This window comes from Sciurus carolinensis, chromosome 13, assembly GCF_902686445.1.
Source record: "Sciurus carolinensis chromosome 13, mSciCar1.2, whole genome shotgun sequence".
NCBI classification, from domain to species: Eukaryota; Metazoa; Chordata; class Mammalia; order Rodentia; family Sciuridae; genus Sciurus; species Sciurus carolinensis.
In genome coordinates, this window is record NC_062225.1 from 94,651,605 (window position 1) to 94,662,197 (window position 10,593).

At 36.5% G+C, this 10,593-nt stretch overlaps 1 pseudogene; it reads right to left on the reverse strand.

The window, feature by feature from the left end:
- Positions 1–4,721: 4,721 nt before the first annotated feature.
- Positions 4,722–5,601, reverse strand: LOC124962926 (ADP/ATP translocase 2-like; annotated as a pseudogene).
- Between the last annotated feature and the right edge of the window lie 4,992 nt (positions 5,602–10,593).

Genomic DNA, 10,593 nt, shown 5'->3' on the forward strand with positions numbered 1-10,593 from the left:
AAATTTTATTTGGAGCTCACAGTTTCAGAGGTCTCAGTTCATACATGACTAACTGCATAGCTCTGGGTCCCAGGTGAGGTGGGACATGATGGAAGAAGGGCAGAGCAGAGAAAAGCAGCTCAGGAAATGGCAATCAGGAAGCCTAGAGAGCTTTGCTCAGCAGGGATAAAATAGAAACCCCCAGGGACCCACCTGCTCCAGTCACCTCCCACCTGCCTACCACCCAGCAAATCCATTCAAGTGGATCAGTGTTCTGATGAGGTTAAGGCTCTCACAACCCAATCATCTCACCTCTGAGCTTTCTTGTATTGTCTCGCACTAATAACATGTAAAATGCAGGAAATTAATCCTGTTGTACCCAGAATATCTGTGAGGTGACTCCCTACTTTTTAATAGATAATATTAAACATTACCATAGTTCATTAACAAGCACATTTATGAGAGCGAGCTGGCCAATGAGTGTGTTGACCAAAGAGAGCTGGCAATCGAGACTTTCAGCTAGCTCCCTAGATGTTCACATGCTCAGCAGCTGCTGACCACACCTGCAGTGCTGCCACAGAGAGGCTGACTTAAATATCTGTAGCTCTGTCTACATTCCTGATTAGTTCGCAAAACTTACTGACAAATGTGTATAAGATATGGGAAACCCTAAGAGGTGAAGGGAACTATGTGGCCTCTTGACCATTATGACTGGTTCTTTGAGAAAGTGCTCAGACATGTTCCTGACCTCACTCCACCTAGGAGTGAAGTTCTTATGTTGTTTTAGATGATAGCAGACAGATTTTCCCTCTTCCTTCCTGTGGGATGAGGAAAGGTGTCCCAGCAGTTGGCTTTCGTGCAACTTCATGACACTGCTCAAGAAATCCCAGGTATTTGCCCTTATGAACTTCTCATTTCTGGTTCTGGGTTATTTTCATACTGTTCTTCAGTTTCATCTTTTCCCAGAAATTGAGGCCCATTAGATGTATCCTGGGCACCTCCCCAAAGTCAGAGTAATGCTCTGTACTGCTTCTGAGGTTCTAGGTGAAGGCATCGGGAAGTGATGCTGGGGTGGGGGTCAGTGGCAGATTTTGAATCTCACTCAGAAGGTAGGATAGTATGATCACTGCTCTCAGGAATAGCATCACCCCCTCTCCAGGCTGGGACCCCACTGAGGGCAGGCTGGTACAATTACAACCCTCAGGAACAGTATTGCCATATTTTTATTATATCATCAGATGTGATAAAATAGCTGCATCCTGATATGATATCCATATTTTAGCATTAAGAACTGTCAAAATAGTTACTTTGTGGTCTTTAATACTGAGAAGATATCCATTTTATAGCATCAAAAACTGATGAAGTATATGCTTTGTGACCTTTAATCCTGATATGGTACCCATATTCTGGCATCAAAAACTGATAAAACAGCTGCATGTGGCCTTTAAAACTACTATGATGTTTCTATTAGAGCATCTAATATTGATTTGGTAGCTGCTCTGTATTCTTTAATATTAATATTATGATATTCATAATATAGCATGTAAAACTGATAATAGCTGCCCTGTGGCCTTTGTAACATAATATCTATATTCTATCATCTTAATTAATATATTAGATGCCCTATTGTCTTTAATTCTAATGTCATATCTATAGTATAAAACTAATACTTTAGCTTCCCTGTGCCTTCAGTACTAATAAAACAACTGTAATGTTGCATTCAGTACTAAAGTAATAAGTGCCCCATGTCTTTTAATACTAGTATAATTTATACTATTGCATCTAAAAAATGTAATGGCTATTCTTTGGATTTTAATATTGATATAATAGTCATACCATAGCATCTAAAGCTAATATAAAAACTGCATTGTGGTTTTGATGCTCTTTTGATATCCATATAAAATTAATATATTAGCTTTTCAGTTTTCTTTAATGTTAATATAATATCCATGCCACAGCATCCAAAACTAATATGATAGCAGCTCTTTATCCTTTTATACTAAAACAATGCCCATACTGTAGCACTAAAAGCTCATACAACATTTGCCCTGTGGCCTTTAATATATATAGATATATAAATATATCTATATATATTTTTATATATATGTACTAGGGATTGAACCCATGGATGATTCACCACTGAGTTACATCCCAGTGTTTTTAATTTTCTATTTAAAGACAGGGTCTTGCTAGGTTGCTTAGGGCCTTGCTAAGTTGCTGAGACTGGTCTCAAACTTGTGATCCTCCTACTTCAACCTCCCAAGTCATTGGGATTACAGGCATGTGCCATTGCACCTGGTGAATATTAATGTAATATGCAAATACTATTACATCTTTAACTAATGTAATAACTTTCCTATGGACTTCAATATAATATTCATATTATTGCATCATAAACTAATATAACAGCTGCACTGTTTTTTAATATTAATGTAATATCCATGCTATATTCTTTTAAAACTAATATAATGGCTGTCCTATGGCCTTCAATACTAATATGATATTCATATTATATCATCGTAAATGGCTATAATAGCTGCCCTGTGGACTTTAATATTAATCATAATATTTATGCTGTAGCATCTAAACTAACATAATAGCTGTACTGTGGCCTTAATACTAAATAATATACATACTACAGAATCTAAAATAAGAACAATAGCTACCCTGATGCCTTTATTACTAATATGATGTTAATAGTGTATTATCTGAAACTGATATAATAGCTTCCCTGAGGCTTTTAATACAAATAAGATATACATCCTTTATTATCTAAAATGGATGTAGTATCTTCCTTGTGGCCTTTAATACTAATACAATATCCATACTATAGCTTCCAAAACTGATATACAGCCATCCTGTGACCATTAGTACTAATATGATAGCTGCCCTGTAGCCTTTAGTACTAATGTAATATCCTTATTATAACATCTAAAACTGATAAAATAGCTACCTATGGCATTTAATACTGATATGATATCCACACTAGAACACCTAAAACTGAAATAATAGCTGCTCTGTGACTTTTTAGTCCATACTAAATGTCCACAATGTCCATACTATAGCGTCTTAAACTGATATTAAAAGTATTGTGTAACCTTTCATATCAATATAACCATAATGTTATATTAAAAACTGATAAAATAACTGTCCTGTGTCTTTTAATTCTAATATAATATCCATGTATAGCATCTAAAACTGACGTAAGAGTTGTCCTGTATTTTTTAATATTAATATAATATCCATACTTTGGCCTGTAAAAATAATGTAATATCTGCTCTGTGGCCTTTAATAAAATATAATTACCATACTCTAGCCTACAACAGCAGTATAATAACTTCCCTATAAACTTTAATACTAATATAATATCAATACTAGCATCTAAAACTAGTATAATAGCTGCCCTGTGTCCTTTAATATAATCTCTGTATTATAATATGTAAAACTAATGCAATAGCTGCCACCTGACCTTTAATATTAATATGAATTTTATAGTGTAGCATCTAATACTAATATAATAGCTGCCCTGTGTCTTTAGTACTAATATAAATTCCACAGTGTAGCACCAATTACTAATATAATACCTACCCTTTGGCTTTTAATTAGTAATATAATATGCGTACTATAGCATGCAAAACTAATGATATTTGCCCTGTTGATTTAATATTAAAATGATATCATACTTCAGCATCTAAATCTAATATATAGCTGCTCTGGGACCTTTAATACTAATATGATATCCATACTGTGGCCTTGAAATTGATATAGTTTCCCTATGACCTTTAATAAGAATATGGTATCCATGCTATAGCATTGAAAACTATTATAGTTACTGTTCTGTGGCCTTTAATACTATATGATAGCCATAATATAGTATTGAAACTGGTTTAATAGTTGTGCTATGGCCTTTTATAGTAGTATGATATCCATATATAGCATCTAAAAGTAATAAAATAGCTGCCTGTGACTTAAATTACTAATATGATATACAGATTATAGCATTTAAAACTAATGAAAGAGCTTCCATGTGACCTTTAATACTAATATATATATCCATACAATAACATTTAAAACTAAGGTAAGAGCTTCCCTTGGCCTTCATTACTAATATAATATCCTAATATAGCATCTAAAACTAGTACAATGGCTACTTTCTGGACAGCATCTTAAACTGATACATTGTTTTCCCTGTGTCCTTTAATACTAATATGTTATACATACTATAGCATGTAAAAAATATAGCTGCACTGTGAGTTGCAATAATAATATCCATTGTATATGATCTAAAATTAATTAAATAGGTGCCTGTGGCCTTTTGCACTAATATCCATACAATAGTATCCAAATCCAATATATTAGCTGCCATGTGGTCTTTATTATTAATGATATTCTATTATAGCTTCTATTATAATAGATGTCCTGTGACTTCTAATACCAATATGGTATTCATTCTGTGGCATCTAAAATTAATTTAATGACTACCACTTGGTCTTTTTTTTTTCTTTCAGATACTTTCATTTCTTCAAATTTGTTATCAGGAGTGACTGAAGTAAAAAAATATAATTGAATTCCATCATCATTGTCATCATGGAAATGGCTTTAAGAGAAACCTGGTCAGATGAATATCATTTCTTCCCATTTTCAACCAGTACATAGTTGGCATTGATAAACAGCCAAGTATCCAGAATGCCCAAGAAATGTTATATAATACAACATACCTGTTCACAGGGGGGAAAAAAAGTCTAGGAAATAACTTCTGTGAACTTCTTGATTTCATAACAGGAGACAAGTACAAAAACAACACCCATGCCTCTGAGAACATTGGACCATGGGCCCTTGAAGAAAGCTTTGCCTCCTTCATCATGAGCAATCTTCCTCCAGCAGTCAGGCATGCCTATGTACATGATGTCAGTTCCTTTGCACCCTGACTGCATCATTATGTGGCAGCAAACAAGTATCAAATGGATAGGAAATCGACTCAGCAATGGCAGTGGCAAACTGTTCAGTCATCCAGCTATGCAGATGTAAGTATTTTGGGAATTTGAAAGCATTCCCTTTGCAGGGTCACAGATGCCAAAGTAGGCAGCTTGGTAGATGATAGTACCTACAAAGACACATAAAAGTTCTGGTACAGGCCTTCAATCCCATCAGATTTGTAGATGTTTACAGGCAGTCACCCTGGCCTTTGAATTCTCTTTTAATTCCTGCTTTGCCCATATCAGCTGCTACATGGTTTTGGGAAAAATCAACAGGCTACACAAAACACAAGGATGTGACCCCTGCAGCGCCACCTGATGACAGGTTCCCTGCAAGGTAGCACCAAGCTGGGTCCTCTTGTTCGCACCACCCAGGAAGATCTGCTTGTATTTATCTTTGAAGGAAATTAGAGACCTTAGGTGGGGAAGTATCTGATGACATTGACCAAGTTACTTTGCCAGAAGGACAGGACTCCCTGCTGCTTGGGAATGAACCACACAGTCCATAATACCCTTGTGCTGCTTAGCTGCAGTGATTTGCTTGCTTGGTGATTTGCTTGGCCAGCTCAGTGGGCACTACCATAGTCTTGGAGATGGCTGAAGCCACTCCACCAACCAGGAAGTCCTTGATGAAGGACTCTGTCATGTTGGCAGAAGAGGAGGTGGGAGACTCCCTCTTGGTGTTTAATATTAACATAAGATCCATATGGCAGCTTTACAACTAATAATAGTAGCTTCTCTGTGACCTACAAAGTTAAAACTAATATCTAAACTAAAACTATTATAATATCTCCACTATGCATTTAATATTAATGTTATGTCCATACTATAACATCTTAAGGTAATATTTAGCTGCCCTTAAAAACCAATATAACATGCATATTCTAGCATCTTAAATAATATATGCCTTGTAGCCTTTAATTCTAATGTAATATCCATAGTATACTATCTAAAAGTTCTGTAATAGTTGCTATGTGAACTTTAATATTAATATGCTATCTATAGTAAAACTAATAAAATAGCTGCCATGTGGCCTTTAATATTATTATGATATCCAAATGATAGCATCTAAAACTAACTTCATTGGCTGCCAATTGGCCTTTAATTTTAATATAATATCCATGCTGTGGCCTCTAAAACTGATATTGTAGTTTCCCTGTGGTCTTTAATACAAATATGATAAAATAATACAGTGTCAAAAAATGAACATAATAACTGGGCTATATATATAATATAATATAATGGTGGCACATGCCTGTAATCCTAGTGGCTCTCGAGGCTGAGGTAGGAGGATCGTGAGTTCAAAACCACCCTCAGCAAAAGCAAGGCACTAAGCAACTCGGTGGGACCCTGTCTCTAAATAAAATACAGTATAAGGCTGGAGATGTGGAGATGTGGCTCAGTGGTTGAATGCCCCTGAGTTGAACCCTTGGTACCTCCTCCCCCAAAAAAGGACATAACAGCTGTCCTAAATGGATATCACAGCATCATTACATGATATCCATATATAGCATCCAAAACTAATATAAAAGCTTCCCTGAAGCCTTTATTATTAATATGATATTCATACTGCACCATCCAAAACTGACAAAGAGCTGCCCTGTGTCTTTAGTATGTCCATACTGTAGCATGCAAAACTGATATAATGAATTTCCTGTTTCCTGAACACTAATAAGATATCCATACTATATCATGTAAAACTGTTATAATGTCTGCCCTGTTGCCATTTAATACTAATATGATATCCATACTATATTAAAAATAGGTACCCTGTGATTTTTAAAATATTACTATAATATCTATACTGTATAATATCTATACTGTAGTACCTAAATCTAATTTAATAGCTGCCCTGCAGTCTTTAATATTAATATATTCTCCACACTATAGCAGCCTAATGTAGTATTATAGCTGCCTTATGCTCTTCCATACTTACTTAATATCCATACTATAGCACCCAAAACTAATGTAAATCCTGAACCATACTAACAGTACATCCATATTATAATTTCAAAAACTACTGTAATAACTGCCCTGTGGCCTTTGCTATTAATGTAACATCCTTATTATGGAATTTTAAATGGATACAATAGCTTCCCTGTGACCTTAACTTTAATATAAATACTATAGCATGTTACACTAATATAATACCTGTGGCATTTAATACTAATATAATATCCATTGTATATCATCTAAAGCTAATACAAATGCTGCCCTGTGGCCTTAATAGTAATTTAATACCCATACTAGAGCATCTGACTAATATAATAGTTGTACTGTGACCTTTAAAACTAATGTAATATTCATGTGATAGCATCTAGTTCTAATATAATAGCTGACCTTTGGCCTTTAGCACCAATATGCTACCCATATTTGAAATCATATAAGAGCTGTCCTGTAGGCTTCAGTATTAATATGATATCCATTCTATATCATCTAAAACTAACATAATAGATGCCACTTTCAATATTAATATCATTAATGTGACTTTCAATATTAATATGATTTCAGTACTTTTGCCTATAAAACTAAAATAACACTGTCCTGATCTTTAACATTAGTATGATATCCATAATGTAGCATATAAAACTGATGTAATGGGTGCCATGTGGCCTTTTATATTAATATATCTGGGTTATAGACTGTAAAACTAATTTAATAGTTGCCCTTTAATATAAATATAATATCCACCTTTTAGCATTTAAAAGAACATAAGACCTTCCCTGTGGCCTTTAATACTAACAAAATATTCACAGTATAGCATCTAAATTTAACTAAATAGGTATTCTATGGCCACTAATACTAAAATGATATTAGTGTATAGCTTCCAAAACTAATTTAATATCTGTCCTATGGCAATAAATACTAAAATAATATCCATATTATAGCATCCAGGTGCCTTTTGTCCTTTATTCTTAATATGATAACCATATGGGGCCCCTATAACTAATATAATATCAGTCCTTTGTCTTTTAATACAAATATAATATTCAATATTTAGCTTCTAAACATGTGACCTTTAATATTAATATATCCATACTATGTTATTAATACTAATATAATATCTATACTGTGTTCTTGAATACTAACAGTGTTCTTAGCCCACAGCCAAGCTTCAGTAGTGTGGTCGGCAGCTCCCTGTGTTAGAGGGAGCATCTGATAAGTGTTCAGGACTTGAAGGTGGGTCTTCAGCATGGCAGCCACAGATCTATGCAGTGAAGTCCTCCCTAGAGAGGAGTGTCCCGCTGCTGGCCACCTTCTCACCACCTGTGCACAAAGTCACACTTCTGCACCCTGTTAGTCTTCTGAGTGTGTGTGGGCTTAATTCTGAGGTCTTTGTGTCCATAGGGCATCTTCTTTGAGTACTGAGAGGCAAACCTGGCTGGGAAGGCCAAGGGAGGGTATACACAAGGGCGGATTTCCCATCAAATTGTAATTCATTGTTTGAGAAGAGGGTTGTGGTCCCCAGTCTGTTCTACCCTCACTCCCTTAAAGGGCTAGCTTGACCCAGTGGACACAGGTGAGACACCATGACCAGGTGGAGCATCCTCCTCTGTGCCTTCCTGAGGCACTTTCCCTGCTGAGATTAAAAGAGACATCTCTGCTGTTCCAAACTGAATGTCTAGGGGGCAGCTGGAGAAGGTGTGAGAAGTGGTTTGTCCAGCCCTGGGTTTTCTGGACTCCAGGACTTTGGGGATTGAGTTTCTAACATATGGAATTGTGGAGGGCAAACATTCAAACCATAGCACCATCTTTTCAGAACAAGGCATGGGATGGTGGGCTCCATTTCAGCTTAAATGTGCAAACTCATGTTGTGGAGCAACCAGAACACTGAGTCCTGAGGTTTTACATCAGCACTAGACAGTGGCATAGCTCTCTCTGCAACACCAAACAGGCTGATTAAAACAATCCAAACTCAGAACGCAGTTGAATTGCAACCTGTGGAAAGAGTTGAAATTAAAAGTCGGGATGGAGGTTTGAAGCTGCAGCATAAAGTGCTCCATGATAATCAATCATAGGTAGGCCACAGGGGCCCTAATGGCAGCCACCCACAGGCTCTCCCTGGCCAGTGTGGTCCTTTGGGGCTCCTGGAATTGCCCAATGTCTGTCTGTCCTTCCCAAAGAGGCTTCTATGGGCAAAGATGCAGACTTGGGTTGTTGTGCCTTCATTTTCCTGAGATTAATGGCTGCATCTACAACTGTAAAAAATCTCTTTCCATAGGCAGCAACTGCATCCTCAGCCTGAGTTTATCAACTGCATCTACAGGTGTTTCCATACAGAACCCATGTTGCCCCAGTGTGGGGCACAAGGGTAAGGGCATGCCAGGTGGACCAGAGCAGAGGCCTGGGGACGCTCTGAGATCACAGGGCCTCTATGGCACGAATGCACTGCAGATCTGTCATTCATTCACCCGTTGAGGCACATCCTGCTTCCTTAATCTATTTGGCCACTCTGAATTGAACTTCTGTGTGTCATTGCATGCTGTATTAAGACATGTTTGCAAGACATATTTTCTAGACAGATGTCTAAATTCTTAGGTTAATATTGGATTATATGGTGTGCTCATTGTAACTCTGGAAAGAACTTAAAGCTTTAAAAAGTGATGAACTATTATGCATTCCACCAGCAATGAATGAGAGTTCTGGTTCTACATCTTCCAATCAGTGCTGCATTGGAGACGTTTGTAGCCACTTAATAAACGTGTGAGGCCATCACAGCAGTGTGGGTTATTTCCCCTCATGTCAGGTGATGCTGAGCAGCACGTCTGTGCTTCTTTGCCATTTTTATATCTTCTTTGGTGAGTTGTCTGTTTAATCTTCACCCATTTTTAATTGGATTGTTTGTTTCTTACCATATTTAGGATACAAGTCCACTTTAGTTATGCATTTTCCAAATATTTTCACCAGTCTGTGGCTTATCTTTTTCAGAGTAGACATTTTCATTTAAAAAAATTTTGAGAACTGAGCATTGAATCCAGGGGTGTTATAGCACTGAGCTACACTATCAGCCCTTTTTAATTTTTATACTTTGAGATGGGGTCTTGATAAGCTGCCTCAGGCTCCCTAGTAGCTGGGACTACAGGTCCCAGTGACAATCTCAATTTTAATAAAATCCTTGCTATCAATTATTTCTTTCATGAATTTGTTTTGGAGCTATATTTTAAAACCTCATCATGAAATGTGGTCATAAGTATTTTCAACTACAATTTTTATAGTTTCACATTTTCAGTGTAAGCCATGAACTATTTAGAGTGAGTTTTGTGAATCTTATAAAGGTTTTCTATGTCCATTCTCCTGTATATTTTTCAAACACTCCATCACCAACTGTGCAGTAGATGCTCCTTTCTTCATTGAAAGTTTTGTTTCACTTTGGCAAAATCAGCTGCCTGTACATAGTGGGTGTGTTTGGGGCTCTCCACTCATCTCCATTTATCTATGTGTATTTCTTCACAGCATCAGGTTTTCCTCACTACTTCAGCTTTCTGACAGGTGTTGGGATACAGATGTGTGAGTTCTTTGTCCTTCTGTAGTCTGTGTCATCTATTCTAGGTTCAGAAACAGTTTGCTGGAAACTTGAGTGTGATTTCACTGAATCTGCAGATCAAGTCTGAGAGAATTTCATCTTGAATATGTAAAG